The sequence below is a fragment of the Hibiscus syriacus genome, unplaced genomic scaffold (genome assembly GCF_006381635.1).
Source record: "Hibiscus syriacus cultivar Baekdansim isolate YM2019G1 unplaced genomic scaffold, ASM638163v2 tig00112153_pilon, whole genome shotgun sequence".
Classification (NCBI taxonomy): Eukaryota; Viridiplantae; Streptophyta; class Magnoliopsida; order Malvales; family Malvaceae; genus Hibiscus; species Hibiscus syriacus.
In genome coordinates this window covers 248,184-268,280 of record NW_024063262.1, presented here as the reverse complement: position 1 = coordinate 268,280, position 20,097 = coordinate 248,184, and the positions used below count along the sequence as shown (strand labels likewise).

The window sequence follows — 20,097 nt, the reverse complement described above, 5'->3', positions numbered from 1 at the left end:
TTTTGAATGGGTATTAAAATAAAACAAAAATTAAATTTTAGATATGATTTTAAAAAATTAAAAATTTAAGTATTAAAATGGACCAAAGGTAATAGTTTCGGAACTAAACACTTAATTTACCCAAAATAAAATAAAAAGTATATTATTGTTTTAAAAGAATATCATGTATTAACTTTTAAACTTTATACTCTATTTTAAGATATAACAATAGTTGTATACTGAATGATAATAATATAAACTTTGGGAACCTAGCTGCGTTTATTGTAAGCTGTGTATGTGTTGAACTTTCCTAAATCATAACCTCCACAAATCAAACCCCATTTCGATATATTGTTTCCAATCATTGCTTCAAGCAGTCAATGGAAGGAGAAAATAAAGAAGGGAACTTGAAGGAGATGGAGAAGATGAAGGATTCTTCACCGCAATCTGAAAGTCGATAAACATTCCATTAATGAAGGAGAAAATAAAGCTACAAAGATGAATCTCTTAGTCAGAATCACGAGGTTTCTGATCAAGCTTCCGGAAAAAAAGGTGAATATAGAATCTATACGAGCTGAGAACATCGGTGTCATGTTCATATCGCGGTAAAATTGCTTGGATGGATATTTGAAACACAAATGGATGATATGGGGAATGAAAAAAATAATTTTATCATGTAGGATGAATGCTACAGTGGTTCTCACTAGTCGGTCGATTTAAGTATTTGACGTCTTTGAAAAATCGATCGATATATATGACGTCTTCAACCTCTTTATCTCTAGTAGGAGGTGAACGTTTGATCAAGTCGAGTCGAATAAAAAATTTTTAAGTTATTTGAGTTGTCGAGTCCTATTTTACAACTCAAAGTTGGTTTGAAATTTTTTTCGAGTCGAGTTGAGTTTAATTTTTGAGTTTGTGTTTAAATTTAATTATCAATATTTATAATATTATGATATTATTTTAATTTAAAGGGTTATATATATAACAATCTATTCATGTGTAATTTTTGATAAAAAAAAATATAATACATATATATTTCTTTCGTATGTGGTAATAGAGGGGCTGTTGTTGGCTTTTTCGATATCGCAATGAGCAATTATAGTTTTGGATAATATATCTATCGTTATATAACAGCCACTATCTCTTGTTTAAATCCATGGTAATGACAATTATATTTTTTCTTGTGTTTTAATTATGTTTTGTGTTGGTGTTGGGTGATATAGGAGTGGAGCCTCCAACGGGTTTGGTTTTACATCCGAGACCAGATCCTTCTAAAGATGATAACAGTTGTCCCGAGCGTTGTATGGATAAGTGCAAGCGTTGTATGGAGCGTTGTATGGATAAGTGTTGTATTTTGTGAATCTCTCCGTCTTCAAGTTATAGTTTATATTACTAAATTGCTGCACATTGTCCTCTTATCTTCAATTCTCCGTTAATATATCTTCTTATAGTTTTTTTTTATATTAAGCTAAGGTTATCTTTTCTAATCTTATAGGTCTTTTTATGTTACGGTTTCCATATACATATTTGTATATATTCATATTTCATATAATTATCAGTAAACGTTGGATTCATAAATATTTTTAGATATATATATATATATATTAATAACACAAAAATTTTAAATGAGATAAACACAAATAAAAATTTAAAGTGGACAGCAGACACTATCAATAAAATAAATAATTATCCAAAATATTTAAATTTCAGAATAAATACATATTTACTCCGAAGAAATTGTAGATGCATCATTGTTTATGGAGCTTATTTTTCTTTTCTAGGAATCTTGATGTCCTCGTATTGTTTTTTAAAATATTTATGTATAAGTTATATAGATTGTAAAGCTATGATTTTCCAAAATTCTTTTAAAATAATTTTTAAAGAATTAATATATTAGTTTAAAAATATATGTCCATTTCTCGCATCAATATTAAAAACTAAATGGCATGACACCTCACTAGCTAGATACACATACTATATATATAATCCCACTGGAAAATTATTCCGAAAGAATAAATTCCCATGCTAAATTGAACAGTTATATAATAACTAAAATATAAAATAATGACTTTAATTTGGTAAATTTCATATACTAGATTAAATATATTATGTGGGATATTAGATTTGCATATGTAGAGATGTTGATGACAAAAACAATGTGTAAAGAAATACGGATGCAAACTTTCTAAGAGAATATGGAAACACATATCAACGAGGTTGGTTCAAGTGGTAAACAATTTGATATCGTTTAAATTGGTCTCAAGTTCGAGTCCTTATGTATGTAAAAAATCTCTATTGTAAGACTCATCTAAAAGAATAAGAGTACAACCCGAATCGATCAAGATTAAAGAGGACAACCATAAAAAAAAATATTGAAACACACCAAGCCACCTAGCATTTCACTTTTCCTTTGTATCAATTACAGCTACTTGCATAATATTAAACATGACTGGTGTGGAATATAATTAAATCTCAAATATTATTAAAATTCATAATGCTTAAATACATACATCATAGTACATGAACAAATAATAGAATTTAATTGACTAGATTTCACATTCATTATTTCAACTGTGACTAAAATTAAAATGTAAAGATTAAATTTATAGTATACTGATAATACCAAGACTAATAAACGAATATAAATTCATTTTCCCTTTCTTCTAGTAGGTATGTGCACTGTGAGCCACTTCTTCTTTTCGCCTCAAAAGCAATAAAGCTAGAAGGGAAAATAAAAGAAAGAAAGAAAAAGATTCTATTGTTCATAATTAGAGCTCGACGAGAACAATCAACTAAAATCTACAGATGAAAACTTTATGAGATATTTCTCCGAATTTTATCAATTTTACAAATATTAAATATGTTTCAATCTCAAAGTAAATACTGGATTCTTGACTTCACAATTAAAGGACGAAGGAACAATTATCACATCACAATTCATGGTTATACTATAAGTTTAATTTATGAATTCTAAAGGTTGAATGACTTTTTGGCCCCTTAACTTTATTATTTTAGTCATTAACCCTTAAACTTTTGTCCGGTTCCTTTTAACCCTTAAATTTTTATTTCGTATCAAATCAACACAAATATGATGGAATAATAATATTAATTGTAACAACCCGGAAAATTTGAAGGAAAAAAATATTAATTAAGTAATTTGACGAAATTTAAAGATTAAATTAGAAGTTTTTAAAACTTGTGACCATTTTAAAAGTTGAAAGAAATCCAAGGACCAAGCCCTGAATTCCTCCAAGAAGTATAGGCAGCTTTTAAACATAAATATGTGTAATGTGTTTTCTGGTTTCATACCAGAAACAATTTCAAAACTTTACTCTCTCGCACCCCTCCTTTCAAGTTCGATCCCGACGCCGTCCGATTTTCGATCGTCAAATTGAAACCACCATCGTGTTCATCCTCAACCCGTAAACAAAACTCAGTAAACCAATTATAGCGAAACGTTGTCGAACGCCGTGAATTTTGATTTAAAGTTTCTGACGTTTTAGAATCGAGCTCTCCGCCGTTCAAAATTTTGAACAGAGCTTAGTAAGTATGTCAAAATCTCATTAAATAATTTTAGATATTAATAAGCTCTATCCCTGGTCTATATTGCATCTGTGAATTCCAGCAAACATTGTTGTGAAATTAATGTCATAAAAGTGCAAGATCGTGTGTTAATTGTTAAGATTCAGTGTCATATAAACGAATTGGCGGTACCCCATTCGAAATAGTTCGTTTATGGAGACAAGAAATGGAACTGACGAGGCCATGTGATGGTGTTGGCTTCTTGGGTTGATATACTGCATTTAATTAATATGTATGGACAAGTGCTTAATAAGTTTTTTTTAGACTTATACGGATATGCTCGGTTAATTAAATATTTTACTAAGAATTTTATGATTTTTATACTTTTTAATGATATTTATTTTTAATGAAAAATGGTTTATTATTAACTATGCATTTGAACCGGTTTGACCCGACCCGAGTGTTAGTTTCGTAAATATTTTTAAAAAGGTGTTAGTTTCATAAATATTTTTAAAAGGGTGTTAGTTTCGTAAATATTTTTAAAATGATGTTAGTTTTGTAAATATTTTTAAAAGGGTGTTAGTTTCGTAATTAATTTTGTTAGGGTGTTATTTTTGTAAAAGTTAATTGTATTGTGAGCACTGTTGACCAAAACTTTGACCGGCGTTGACTGGCCACTAAACGACCTTTGACTTTTTCCGATTATACCTATCCTGACATTTTTTGACGTCCCGACTTCGTTTCCGAAGTCCGTTTTTCTAAATTCAAACCCGAAGGCCTCCAAATCGTCAGTCAAACCCGTTGACTTTAAATTTGACCAAGAATTCAAATTTTCGAAAAGTCATATTTATGTTTTTTGTCGTCTTGATTTCGATTCCGCAATCCATTTGGTCAAATTCAGACTCGAAAGCCTCCAAAATTGATAGTCAAACCCAAAAATTGCTTATATACTTAAGAGTTTTAGCTTTAAATAATTAAGTAAGACTTGAGACTGATAAATTGTTATTGTTTGAAGGTACAAGAGACTCTCCTGATCGTTCGACAGCTCGACCCAGCTCCTCTAGATTTGTTAAACCACATGTACCAGTATTCACCCGTATATCCCGTAACTTTTATGATTTTAGAAATTAATTATGTTACCCATTAGTAATATAGTGTTATTATGAATTAGGTGCAGAGGTGGCGAGGCCATCAATCACTAGATCTACTATTTGAACATATTATCGAGGTGTGTTCCATATGTACTACTTGATTGCTTTATATGTTTTGAAATATGGTACATTGAAAGCCATCGTTTAATGTTTTATTGATCCGCCTATTTACTGGTGATGGTTTATGGAATATGACTGATATATGATTATTGGTTTTCATTGGTATATGATAACATTGATTATGGAATTATGGAATTATGCTTATTGCATAAATTGTATTTTTGAAATACTGATTTTGGTTGGATTGCATTACGGAGGTATAGCTTTGATCAAGCTGGTAAACTTATGGACCTAATGTGACGTTTGGGTAGGCTCTTGGGATCCAAGACGTTCCATTACGTTGGCTTCCTTTGTTGTGTGCTTAGGGTAAGCCCTAAGGATCTAAGGATACATGCCTCAAAGCCTATCCTTAGGTTGGCTTCCTTTTTGCTGTGTGCTTAAGGTAGCCCTACGGACGCAGTTTTGGGGAATTGTGGATGTGTACAGGAGAAGGGTTTTAAACTACAAGTTACAAAATTTAAACTTCATTATGATTTTATGATGATTTTATGAACTATACTCGTTTACTGTACCTACTATGATTTTATTGTACTGTTGGAACACACTGAGCCTAGCTCACTTTTCGAAAATGTTTTTCCCCTTTCAGATATTGTTGGTTAGGTACCCCGGATCAAGCACTTGGAGGATCAACATATCTCTTGAAGTACATCTGAATGTAATGATTTTATCATGCAAGTTGACTTTACTATCGAAACATGGGCCTTATTTTAAAGTATTAGATTTTATAATGATTACTCTTTTGCTATTTATATTCGGTTTATCGTAATTTGGATTTTTAAGACATGTTTTAAATTAATTTGTTACTTTTTAATGTTATATTTATGAATTGAGTTTTTATAGTATAATCTATTATAATTTCATAAATGTCATTTATAACGTGATTTTTCATTGATTGAATAACGGTTTTGGAAAACGTCTTTAAGAATCATGAATGTGATCCACTAGACTTAGTCGAAACGTATAGGCCGAGTCTAGGGGGTTACATTTAATTGGTATTAGAGCTTTTGGTTTTTAATCCTCGGACTGTGTATGAGTCCAAATTGAAATTACGATTTTGAAATATTTTACAAAACAAGTTTCTAAGGCCATGTCACAAAGTTTTTACGGTTTTAACTGTGTTCGAGACTCCAAGTGCTTATCTAACCCTAAGTTTTATCTTCTGTAGTAAACTCGAGATCCACCAAAATGAGTACTAGACATGGACGTTGAACAAGCCGTTGACAAGGTCGAGTGGCTAGATTTACAGACCCAATTGATGGGATTCGAGTAGATCCCCCACCTCCGACAGGTGATCCTACTCTTACGACCCCGACAAATTTGCCTCCTACTGCTGGTATTGGCATGACTACACCGACCATAGGAGTGACCGATATTGAGTCTGATTCTACCAGAGTTGCATTCGATGAAAATTTTTGTAGACAATTTCTACAGTTGATTCAATAAGTGGTCATAGCTGCTGGTGTGGGATCCGAGGTGCCTATTTCTCAGACTCTGATCGCCAATGGAGTCAGAACTTTTGGAGGACAGATTGGTGGAGTTTCTACTGAAGCAGTAGATTGGCACCAGGATACTGAGAGACGTATGGATCAGTTAGGTTTGGACCCAACTAAGAGATATCTGGGTGCAGTAGCGATGTTAGATGGCAATGCTTACACCTGGTGGGAGTCAGTGGTTAGTAGTGTTCCGACCGATCGTTTGACGTGGGATTTCTTTAAGGAGTGCTTTAGGAGTCGTTTCCTGGGAGAGCGTTACTTAGTTCATAGATGACAACAGTTTCAGGACTTGGTTTAGGGTGACATGACTGTTTCAGAGTATGAGATAGAGTTCTTGAAATTGCTAAAGTATGGAATCATTCTGGTGCCTACCAAGAGAGATCGATGCCGTAAATTTGCCCTCGGACTCATATACGAGCTACGTAGGCAGGTTGTTACCCACAAAGATGGGATTTTTGATGTGCTGGTGGGCAAAGCCAAGGATACTGAGGAGATGGAGGCTTTAGGTTCTAGTAGAGAGCGTGTTGATCGAGAACGGCCTGAGAAATTTTCTGGCCTAAACGAGTTCTCTGCACATCCTGGAAAAACGAATCGTACTTCGGGTCATTTGAGAAGCAATACCAGTTCTAGGCCTGCACCACCTTCACCCTCAGTTGTCAGTCGAGGTGGTTCTTCGTCGTTCCCTTATGGGCCCCTTTGTGAGTACTGTGGTAAATGGCACACAAGAAAGTGTCGTAAGAAAATGGTGGTATGCTACCAGTGTGGATCCAGTGGTCATTTTTAGAGGGATTGTCCACAGTTAGTTTCATCTAAGAGGACAACTAACCAGACTCCTGCGCATTCCTAGACATGAGTTCAGAATCTAACCAGAGGTCGTAGTCAGGGAAGACCTTCCGGATCAGTATCCAGAGTAGATAGTAGACCCCGATCCCAGCAGAATAGAGGGCCAATAGTTTCTGAGGCTAGACAACCAGCTTTGGTTTACGCCACTAGACGTCGGGATGATAGAGATGAGCCTAAGGTTATTGCAAGTACATTTACTATTTATTTTATTCCATTCTTTGCATTACTAGAGAATGACTCCACTCACTCCTATGTATCGAGTTCAGTATCTAGAAACCTTCAAATTCTGATTGATGACACTGATAATATTGTTATGATTACGAGTCCAGTTGTATAAGTAATATTAGTGAATAAAGTATTTCGGCGTTGTCCTCTAGAGGTTCAGGGAGAAATTTTTCTCGCTGATCTAATGGAGTTTCCTTTTGAGGAGTTTGATCTAATTCTTGTGATAGATTGGTAGAATAAACACAAGGTAAATCTGGATTGCGAATACAAGAGAACTACTCTGAAGACTTTAGATGGTCGTACTATTGTGTTAATTGGTGAACAACGTGGCTATCTCTCCAATATAGTTTCAGCTATGGAAATTGATCGTATGATCAGGAAGGGATATGAGACTTTCATTGCCTATATTTTGAACACTAAAGGTTCATTGTCCACGATCGAGGAGATTCGTACAGTTAGCGAGTTTTCTGATGTCTTCTGGAGGAATTGCCTGAGTTACCTCCTGATAGAGAGGTAGAGTTTGAGATTGAGACTTATCCGGGATCTGCACCTATTTCTATGGCACCTTATCGCATGGCTCCAAAGGAACTTAAGGAGTTAAAGGTCCAATTGTAAGAATTATTCGGTCGAAGATTTATTCGACATAGTACCTCACCCTGGGGAGCTCCAGTTCTTTTTGTGAAAAAGAATGATGAGTCTCTAAGACTATGTATTAACTATCGTAAGTTGAACAAGATGACGATCAAGAATAAGTACCCACTACCGAGGATTGACGACTTATTTGATCAATTACTAGGAGCTATTGTATTCTCTAAGATTGATCTTCGTTCGGGGTATTATCAATTGAAAGTTAAAGGGTCCGATGTTGCAAAAATGACCATTCGCACTAAATATGATCATTATGAATTCTTAGTAATACCTTTTGGGTTGACGAACGCTCCCGCAGCTTTCATGGATTTGATGAATCGTGTGTTTCGGCTATATTTGGATTAATTTGTGGTTGTCTTTGTTAATGATATTATGGCCTATTCTCGGACAGAAGAAGCATTTGAAGATCGTTCTGCGGACATTGAGAGAGCATCATATATATGCCAAACTAAGCAAGTGTGAGTTTTGGCTTCAAGAAGTGTCGTTTTTGGGGCATATTATTTCTGCGCGAGGTATTCAGGTTGATCCAAGAAAGATCGAAGCTATTGTGAATTGGAAACGACCCAAGAACGTCTCTGAGATCCGTAGTTTCTTGGGCTTGGCTAGATATTATCGATGTTTTTTCGAGGGTTTCTCGATCATTGCTGCTTCTTTGACAAAGTTGTTAAGGAAGAACGTGCCATTTGACTGGGGCGAGGCACAACATGAGAGCTTTGAGAAATTAAAGGCAGTTTTGACTCAAGTACCAGTGTTGATTCAACCAGAGTCTGGGAAGGATTTTACAGTGTATAGTGATACTTCACACTCACGACTCAGCTGTGTTCTAATTTAGGAAGGTAAGGTGGTGGCTTATGCATCCCGTCAATTGAGACCGCATGAGTGTAATTATTCGACCCATGATTTGGAGTTAGCAGCAGTGATTTTTTCCTTGAAGATTTGGAGACACTATCTTTATGGAGAGAAATGTTACATTTTCACTGATCATAAGAGCTTAAAGTGTCTTCTGACCCAAAAGGAGCTTAATTTGAGACAACGGCGCTGGCTAGAGCTTCTAAAGGATTATGATTGCGTGATTGATTATCACCCTGGTAAAGCTAACGTTGTAGCAGATGCTTTGAGTCGAAAAGCAGTAACAGAGTTGAGGTCTTTAATGGCCAGGATGGATTTATATGACGATGGCACTTTGTTAGCAGAATTACAAGTTAAGCCGACTTTGGTTGATGAGATCAAAGCTAAGAAATCTCTTGATAGCTCATTGCTTTCTATTTTTGAGCAAGTGGAGCAGGGGACAATATCGAATTATACCCTTGATCAAGATGAAGTTTTATGCTTTAAGGTTCGATATTGTGTGCCGGATGATGCTGAGTTGAGACATATTATTCTTAATGAGGCTCACTGTAGTCCATATGTTATGCACCCTGGTGGAGATAAGATGTACCGGAATTTGAGAGAGAGGTATCATTGGGTTGGTATGAAGAAAGGCATCTCGGATTTTGTGGCTAGGTGTATGACTTGTCAGCAAGTTAAGGCACAACATCCAACATCCATCAGGTTTGTTATAGCCTATCAAGATTCCTGAATGGAAATGGGAGCATATTATTATGGATTTTGTTACTGGCTTACTTATGACTCCTTAGAAAAGGATTCAGTTTGGGTGATTGTTGACAGACTTACTAATTCAGTTCACTTCATTCCTGTATGGGTAAATTATACTTTGGACAAGCTGGCGAGATTGTATATTTCAGAGATTGTCAGATTGCATGGTGTTCCATTCTCTATTATTTCTGATCGAGATCCGAGATTTACTTCGAGATTTTGGAAGGCGCTACATATGGCTTTGGGAACAAGATTGGATTATAGTATATCCTTTCACCCATAAACTGATGGTCAATCTGAGAGAGTGATTCAGATTCTAGAGGATATGTTGCGGGGTTGCGTAATTGATTTACGTGGTAGCTGGGGGAACTTTTTGTCGTTGGTTGAATTTGCTTACAATAACAGTTATCGGACCAACATTCGTATGGCACCCTATGAAGCACTCTATAGGCGTAGATGTCGCACCCCGATTTATTGGAATGAGTTGCGTGATCGGAAGACTTTGGGACCTGAGTTAGTACGCGAGACGGAGGACACAGTCAGATTGATCCGTGACCGTCTGAAAGAGACATTTGATAGGCAAAAGTCTTGTGCAGATCAAAGGAGGAAAGATATACAGTTTGAGGTTGGAGATCAGGTCTTTTTAAAAGTATCACCGTGGAAGAAAGTATTAAGATTCGGGCGTAAGGGTAAATTAAGTCTAAGATTTATTGGACCATTTCATATATTGAAGAGGGTAGGACATGTTGCATATCAGCTTGAGTTGCCTTCACAGCTCAGTCGTATTCATGGCGTCTTTCATGTATCAATGTTGAGGCGATACCGTCCAGATCCAGGACACATTATTCAGGTTGAGGAGGTAGAGCCGAGACTGATTTTTCATATGAGGAGGGCCCATTCAGATCTTAGAAAGAGATAAGCGAGTTCTTCGGAATAGGCGTATCCCAATGGTAAAAGCTCAATGGAGTAACCGAGGCCCCTCTGAAGCTACTTGGGAGACATTGGAGTCAATGGAGGCTCAGTTTCCTCAACTATTCTCATAAGGTAAATTTCGAGGATGAAAATTCTTGTAGAGGGGAGAATTCTAACAACCCGGAAAATTTGAAGAAAAAAATTATTAATTAAGTAATTTGGAGAAATTTGAGGATTAAATTGGAAGTTTTCAAAACTTGTGGCCATTTTAAAAGTTGAAGAAAATTTAGGGACCAAACCCTGAATTCCTCCAAGAAGTGTCGGCAGCTTTTAAACATAAATATGTGCAATGTGTTTTCTGGTTTCATACCAGAAACAATTTCAAAACTTTACTCTCTCGCACCCCTCCTTTCAAGCCCGATCCCGATGCCGTCTGACCTCTGATCGTCAAATTGAAACCACCATCGTGTTCATCTTTGACCCGTGAACAAAACCCAACAAACCAATTATAGTGAAATGTTGTTGAAACCTGTGCATTCCGATTTAAAGTTTCTGACGTTTCAGAATCGAGCACTCCGTCGTTCAAAATTTTGAACCGAGCTTGGTAAGTATCTCAAAATCCCATTAAATAATTTTAGATATTAATAAGCTCTATCCCTGGTCTATATTGCATCCGTGAATTCCAGCAAACATTTTTGTGAAATTAATGTCATAAAAGTACAAGACCGTGTGTTAATTGTTAAAATCCAGTGTCATATAAACGAATTGGTGGTACCCATTCGAAGTAGTTTGTTTATGGAGACAAGAAATGGAATTGACGAGGCCATGTGATGGTGTTGGCTTCTTGGGTTGATATATTGCTTTTAATTAATATGTATGGACAAGTGCTTACTAAGTTTTTTTAGACTTATACGGATATGGTTGGTTAATTAAATATTTTACTAAGAATTTTATGATTTTAATACTTTTTAATGATATTTATTTTTAATGAAAAATGGTTTATTATTAACTATGCATTTGAACCGGTTTGACCCGACCCGAGTGTTAGTTTCGTAAATATTTTTAAAAGGGTGTTAGTTTTGTAATTAATTCTGTTAGGGTGTTATTTTTGTAAAAGTTGATTGTATTGTGAGCACCGTTGACCAGAAATTTGACCGACGTTGACCGGCCACTAAACGACCTTTGACTTTTTTTGAGTATACCTATCCTGACATTTTTCGACGTCCCGAATCCGTTTCCGAAGTTCGTTTTTCTAAATTCAAACCCGGAGGCCTCCAAATCGTCAGTCAAACCCGTTGACTTTGAATTTGATCAAGAATTCAAATTTTTGAAAAGTCATATTTTATGGTTTTTGACGTCCTGATTCCGATTCCGTAAACCGTTTGGTCAAATTCAGACTCGAAAGCCTCCAAAATTGATAGTCAAACCCGAAAATTACTTATATACTTGAGAGTTTTAGCTTTGAATAATTAAGTAAGACTTGAGACTGATAAATTGTTATTGTTTTAAGGTACAAGAGACTCTCCTGATCGTTCGACAGATTGACCCAGCTCCTCTAGATATGTTAAACCACGTGTGCCAGTATTCACCCGTATGACCCGTAACTTTTATGATTTCAGAAATTAATTATGTTACCCATTAGTAATATAGTGTTATTATGAATTAGGTTTGAAAAGTGTGGCAGAGGTGGCGAGGCCATCAATCACTAGATCTACTATTTGAACCTATTATCGAGGTGTGTTCCCTATGTACTACTTGATTGCTTTATATGTTTTGAAATATGGTACATTGAAAGCTATGGTTTAATGTTTTATTGATCCACCTATTTACTGGTGATGGTTTATGGAATATGACTGATATACGATTATTGGTTTTCATTGGTATATGATAACATTGATTATGGAATTATGGAAATTATGCTTACTGCATAAATTGTATTTTTGAAATACTGATTTTGGGTTGGATTGTATTACGAAGGTACAACTTTGATCAAGCTGGTAAACTTATGGACCTAAAGTGACGTTTGGGTAGGCTCTTGGGCTCCAAGACGTTCCATTAGGTTGGCTTCCTTTGATGTGTGCTTAGGGTAAGCCATACGGATCTAAGGATACAGGCCCCAAAGCCTATCCTTAGGTTGGCTTCCTTTTTGTTGTGTGCTTAAGGTAGCCCTACGGACGCAGTTCTGGTGAATTGCAGATGGTGTACAGGAGGAGAAGGGTTTTAAACTACAAGTTACAAAAGTTAAACTTCATTATGATTTTATGATGATTTTCTGAACTATACTCGTTTTACTGTACCTACTATGATTTTATTGTACTGTTGGAACACACTGAGCCTATCTCACTTTTCGAAAATGTTTTTCCCCTTTCAGATACTATTGGTTAGATACCTCGGATGAAGCACTTGGAGGATCAACATATCTCTTGAAGTACATCTGAATGTAATGATTTTATCATGCAAGTTGACTTTACTATCGAAACATGGGTCTTATTTTAAAGTATTAGATTTTATAATGATTACTTTTTTGTTATTTATATTCGGTTTATCGTAATTTGGATTTTTAAGTTTTAAATTAATTTGTTACTTTTTAATGTTATATTTATGAATTGAGTTTTTATAGTATAATCTATTATAATTTCATAAATGTCATTTATAACGTGATTTTTCAATGATTGAATAACGGTTTTGGAAAATATTTTTAAGAATCATGAATGTGATCTATTAGACTTAGTCGAAACGCATAGGTTGGGTCTAGGGGGTTGCATTAATTTTGTCTTTATTAAAACATTGACATTGGTTATTTTTAGAAAAGATAAATTAGTGGCATCATTATGTCAGGTTTGATAATTTTCTCAAAATTTAATTAATTAAGGGTAAGCTACACAAATAATCACTAACGTTTGAGTAAGTTTTCGTTTTTCCCACTTAAATTTCAAAAGTTACAAATTGGGTGCAAACGTTATTGATTTGTTACAAATCGATCACTCGCCGTTAACTTTTGTTTACATAAATGACGAAAAGTTGAGTTGGATTGTTAACCGCTTACCTAGATATTTTGAGTGCAACAGGGAGTGGGTGAAGAAGAAGTTTGACTATAAACCGCTCCCATGGAGTCATCGGACTTTCACTCTCGTCTTCCTCCTTCTTTTCTATGCTCACTTCCTCCTTCTTCTTCACCCATTTCCTATTGCACTCAAACTCCCCCTTAAAGATTAAAACCCTACCCATTTCCTATTAGCCAGGTGTAATTTTATGAATGTCGCTTTAGGGGATTCGCTTATTGTTGTTGTTTTTGCGACTTTGATTTTCATGAAACCTGTCCTTTGCTTCAAGTATCCATTGCTTTATATTTCTCTACTTGTTTGCAACAGCATCCGTTGTTCTTCAACGAAAACCATGGCGATAAAGTTATAAAAGATTGCTACGGATGTAAGAATCCATTGTCTGATCCGATTTACCACTATTCAGATTGTACTTATTCGATATTCTTTAATCTTTATAAGAAATGCACAGAATCGAGCCTCAAGATTAACCATCCTTATGATCGTAATCACCCTCTTACTCTCTCGATGACGCCAGCTACGCGTCCTCACGATTGGAGATGCAACTTGTGCAAAATCCAGTGGGATGGGTTTGTTTATTAATTCTTTCTCTCTTTCAACTATGAGCTTACCCTTGATGATTTATTGGCCCCAAAAGAAATCACAATACAAACCATGGACACACCTGGATTCTTCTATCGAAGCAAATTTAATTTGTTTTTGATTTTTATGGCGCCATAGACACCCTCTGTCCACTAGTTGTACTAGGCGATCACTAAGCTTTTTGTCAATAGCCAATGAATGAATACTGTGTTAAATTATTGTGCTTCGCGAAAGCCATAATAGCCTTGGCAAGCTCCGCCAGAACTACCAGATCATGAACTACCGGATCGAGAGCCAAATAACGTGTTATTTTTATATATTTATAATTTAATATATTTTTAATATTTACATCATAGTATTATTTATTTAATCTCTATGGGATTAAGAGAGAAGAATCATAATGGTTTTTAAGTAGAGAAGAAGCAGAAGAACAGGAAGAAGAGAAGAAGCATTTCGTGAAGCCATCGTCCTTGATCTCCTCAAGAAATTGTGTATAACTCTCTCACAGATCGTCTGCAAAGCCCTCTATACCACAGTCATCATCTCCACACCGTTAACATTCACAAGGTTTTAAGAAAACAGGGAGAGTTTAAAGACGATTTTTGGGCATTCAAAATGCTGCACTTTTAACTATCAGAGTATAGATAAGACTCTTAGTCAATTATGGTAAGCTTTTGAGCTATCAACGTTTTGCTTTGCATGTCATGGTTTTTAAGGAGGAGGAAGAAAATAAGAGAATAAGGAAGAACACTAGCCAAAAGTTTTAAAAAGTCAAATGTGTGGTAAAACGATGCTAGGTCATCCGTTTAACATGCCAGCTCAGTTTTCCGACACCCACCTTAATGGTTATTAACCGCCTTATTAGAAATCGACCAATTTGTAAGTTTTGAAGGTTTAGTTGTGAAAACAAAAACTTACTCAAACTTCAGTGACCATTTATATAGTTTACTCATAAATTAAAAGTATTTAAAATAAAGTAAATTATATCATTCTTCACTGAACTTTACTCTATCTCCTATTTTACTCATTGTACTTTAATTTTCTAATTTACTCATTGAATTTCAAATTGCTCATATTTTGATCACTGAACTATTTTTTTATTATTTCGTATGACATGGTATTATTATTATTATTTAATATAAAAATAATTTAAAATATAAAAAATAGAAGGTGCTCAACCGCCACCGTCGGTCGTCGTCGATCGTCGTAGAAGGTGGTCGTTCGGTCCCAAATTTCATAGGTTGCTTCGTCTCGACACTCTGAGTCTGAATCCGACCTCCATTTTTTCGAATTTGCTTTCGAAGTCTGTGAATTGTAGATCGAAAGTGAAGAAGCCAAAATATTTCAGTCGAGATTAACGAATTTTGGGACATTTTCCGATGAAACAACCACCAGATTCAGGCTTAACGGTCGAGGCGAACCAACCCATGAAATTTGAGATTGAACGACCACCATCTACAACGATCGACGGTAGTCAACGATGACGTCTGATCACTTTCTATTTTTATTTTATATTTTAAATTAGTTTTATATCAAATAATAATAAAATGCCAAATCATTTGAAAATAATAATAAATTAATTAAGAGTAATCAAAATAACAACAATTCTAAAGACAATTAGTAAATTAAAAAAAAGTATAATAAGTAAAATAGGAGACAGAGTAAAATTCAGTGAGAAATGATATATTTTACCCTTAAAATAATCGAGAAAAAAAGTTAGAAAATTCCCTAAAAAGAATCAACTGTGAGCCTTGAGAGTAAAAGAAATACTAGAACTTCACCCATAATTTGATATAGTGATGTATCTGGACAAATTTTATGGGTTAAGTCAATATAAATATGATATAAAGTTATTTAATTCATATATATTTTAAATTTAAAATATAATAAATAAAATAGATTAAATCTAGAAAAATTATTAATTAGAGCAGTATAATTTTCTAAAATAATTCATACATATTGTTATTTAGGGTAAACTATTTATTTGATCACTCACATATTACTTAATTTATGTGTTGGCCACTCAACTATTAATCATACCTAACGTTAACTTTTGGTTCTGTTTTGATGACTTGATGTTAAAAAATTAACAGTAATGTTGACATGACATTGTTAATTATTTTTCGATCTTGATGTGACTTTATTTTATGATAATATGTCAACAACATTGTCAATATTGTAAAGATGAATGACCAAAACAGAAACTAAATAATAAGTGAAAAACTGAATAAATAATTTACCCTTTTCCGGACATGAGTGAATCATGACCTAGGTAGACTTGGCCTAAGCCTAGTTGCGCTCCTGATTTGATATAAGTTAAACTTCGATTCTCACTTCAAATAAATTTTTAATTCTTTAACAAGTACTTAAATAAGCTTATAAGTTACACCCTTTTTTATTTATAAACAAATCACTACTATAAATCAAAATTTAAGGGTTTATTTATATCTGTACATAATTTCTACTCGATTGTAAAAATATAATCTTTTAAAATTATTTCAAGTATATGAAATTTTAGAAATTAACTTATTAATATAAAAACATATCTCTATATCTAACACTATCGTCACAAATCAAATGGCATGTCACCAACTAGGTATATATAAATACAATTATAGATGGACCGAGGGGAGGGTGAGACAGTCACCCCTGAAAATTTAAAATTACTATAAATTTTAAAATTTTCTATGTATTTATCAATTGAAAATCTGTTTAACCCCTAAAATTTTAGTTCACCCTTTAAATTTTAGGTCATCTCCCTTAAGTTTAAATTCACCCCTAACATGAGATCTTGTGTCCGTCCCTGAATACACTATTATATATAACCCTGTGGAGAAAATATTCCCAAAGAATAAATTCCCATGGTAAATTAAACAGTTATATAATTGCTAATATAGAAAAGAATCACTAATAACAGATAAATTTCCTATACTAAATTAAATATATTATATTTGTGGCACTGGATCTGCATATTTAGTGATGTTAAAAAAAGGTTTCAAGGAAATCACGGATGGTAGCTTTTTAAGAGAATATGGAAACACACGAAACACGCCAAGTCGGTTAGCGTTTCACTTCTCCTTTGTGGATAATATTAAGGGCCTTTTTGTTTTGAGAAAATGTTTTACGAAATTTATTTTCCTTATTTTTCCTCGTTTGTTTCAAAGAAAATGAACATAGTTAATATAAAATGTTTTACGGTCAATGAAAAAATTCATACATTTTCCGTAAAATGATTAATCGAAAAAAACGCGTAAGTCATTTTTCTCAACTCTCTCGTCCCTCTCATCCTTAGGCGAAAGAAAATCATGATGATGCAAGGAAAAAAAAATACTCATCCCTCTCATCCAATAACATCATTGGCATTGATGCTTCTACCTTTTCGACGTTGGTAACACTCGGATAAGATTTCCTTGTTAGATTCATATTTTCTCCTTTTTTTTTTGGTAAGATCTTTGTTACTAGAATTTCAAATGACTTCATCAGTACTCTCTTCGACTTTTGTAACTCCCTCTCCTTCACTTTCTTCTTAGGAAATTGAAAAAAAAAATATTTTTAATCCCTCTGCTTCATCTTCTTCTTAGAAAATTTGTTTCTAATCTCTTTATATAAAATTTATTTTTAATCCCGTCGCATAAACCCTAATGTAATCTAGAAAGGGAATTTTATAATGTAAATTCATGTGGTCGATGATAGTGAACAAATTAATATTGGGTAACTGTCCAAATTTAATATAATGAGAAATTACATTATCATTGTGAATTATCAATTTGCTCTAATCTGGTTTCATTTGAAAAAATAAATCTTGTACAAAACAATGAAATGCAACTCTGTAACAATCTGAAAATTACCATTAAACAAGCATTTTTTTATTTACTCTTTACCCTTCTCGTGTTTAATTGTCAAATCTATAAATATTGTTTTAATTGTGTATTTGTGTTTATTGTCCCAACTGTTTTTGTTTGTATTGAACTAGTGTTATTTTTCTGAAAAATGATAATCATTCATATGAACGTTTTGCACATTATTGATAGATATGATTTGTGAAGTGTCTGATTGTGTACTTCTTGATTTTTGTGAATGGGTTATCACTAAATTTTGATGTGGAGTTCTAGTTTGATAGTATGAGTTAAGGTGTGCTCTGGTTTGGTTCTTACTATTCTGCCTTAACTTGTTTGTTTCGTTGGCTCGTCGCTTCTTTGTCATGTTGATTGATGGTGCCTTTGATTTTGTTTCTTTTCGTAGACTATGTTTAATTAGATGTTTGTGTTTTCGGGCCCTTTCTTTAGAAATTGAGTTGTGGTGCTAGTCTCTATATCCTGTGAGTAGGCATGATCTAATCCTGCTATGGTTGAATGTTCCTTCTGATTTGTTGGTGGTAGCTGCAGGGTTCTTGTTAATTTGCCATTGGTATGGGACAGTTTGCGTACTTGTTGGCCATAGCCTTTATTTCTACTAGTTGTGAGGAGGTCTATGTTTACTTTGTATGTTTTCGGGGTGCAATTCTTAGTTTTTTTGGTTATATGATCAGGGATCTTTGTCTACCATACGAGTGGTTTGGTATCTCGGTCTGTGATGTTAGAGTAGGTTTGGTACCTGGTCTGTGATGTCATACATATGTTTCTGATGTTAGTGAAAATGTTAGTTTTTCACTTTGTATTTTATCAAGTCATGATTCTTCATTTCATATTTTGATTTTTTATTTTGATTTTATGTACCAAATAATAGGATTTTGCAAGAGAAAACTTGATGTTGATGCAATATATGTGAGGAAGTTGATGGTCATGAAGGTTATTACTACTCAGTCATACAACATCAAAGACATATGATTTCATGTTGTAGTGTTCTTGTCTTTTAACTATATGATATTAGAAACAAACGAGGTTCCATTTCTCTTGTTATATTGATATGATTTGCTTAGCTAAATATCAATATTTGCTAGACATTATTCTTGGAATATTGAAAAATATGTGAATGCTGAAACATATATTTAAAAAGTTAGATAGCTTAGCAATTTGTTATAGAAATCTATCTTGATTTCTATTGAATTCTGTTTGAAAGTGTAAATTAAGACATTTATTAGTATTGACTTAATCTGATAGTCTCCAATAATTTTTTTAAATTGAATCTTCACTATTGAAGATTATTATAACTTATATCAATAAAATAAGTAAGAATCTTTTAAATTCTTTTTATTTTGTTTATATAGATAAAGAGTTATAGCTATAAAAAAAATAAAACATTATAATATATATTCAAAATTTTATAAGATATAAAATTAAATTTGATTCAATAAAAAAATAAATGATACATTTATAATGTGTTTGCTTCATTAAAAATAGAGTCCAAAAAATATTTTGGAAAATTAACCAAACCATGGAAAATGATTTATATAACATCATCCAAACATCGGAAAATGATTTCCAGAATTTGTTTTCCAGAAATTTTAATTAATTTTCTAGAATTCATTTTATGAAAATCAATTACAGCGAAATAAACGAACCATAAATATGTCTGGAATTGGAAATAACTACAACTGAAATGTTATATAAATATAAATAATGATGCATATTTTTTTATTATATTTTATCATTAGTATTTGTACTATATATAAATTATAAATTTTATTTTTTTTATATTTTTATTAATATGAGATGATTATAAGGTAGTATTTATTCGAAAGACTCTTAACCATTTGAAGATAAATATTCATAGACCTCTACATATGTCGTACTTAAACTTGGGACATCAAGAAATAATATGGGTAAACTATGCCAATAGTCACTAATAATTGGGATAGTGTTCGTTTTAACCACACTGCAACAAATTTGTCAATTTATGACAAAATTTCTATATGACGTTACGTATATCATCACAAAACATACTATAATATGAAATTTTTTATTTTCGTCATATTTATTGATTAATGGTATATCTTTTATGACAATTTTAAAAATGGTAATTAAT

General features: G+C 33.4%; 1 long non-coding RNA gene across 1 annotated transcript; it reads left to right on the top strand.

Moving 5' to 3' along the window:
• The first annotated feature begins 262 nt into the window (after window positions 1-262).
• On the top strand, window positions 263-1,440 carry LOC120175000. Its single transcript, XR_005521217.1, has 2 exons — window positions 263-531; window positions 1,203-1,440. It is a non-coding gene; the product is annotated as an uncharacterized LOC120175000 (long non-coding RNA).
• The last annotated feature ends 18,657 nt before the right edge of the window (window positions 1,441-20,097 follow it).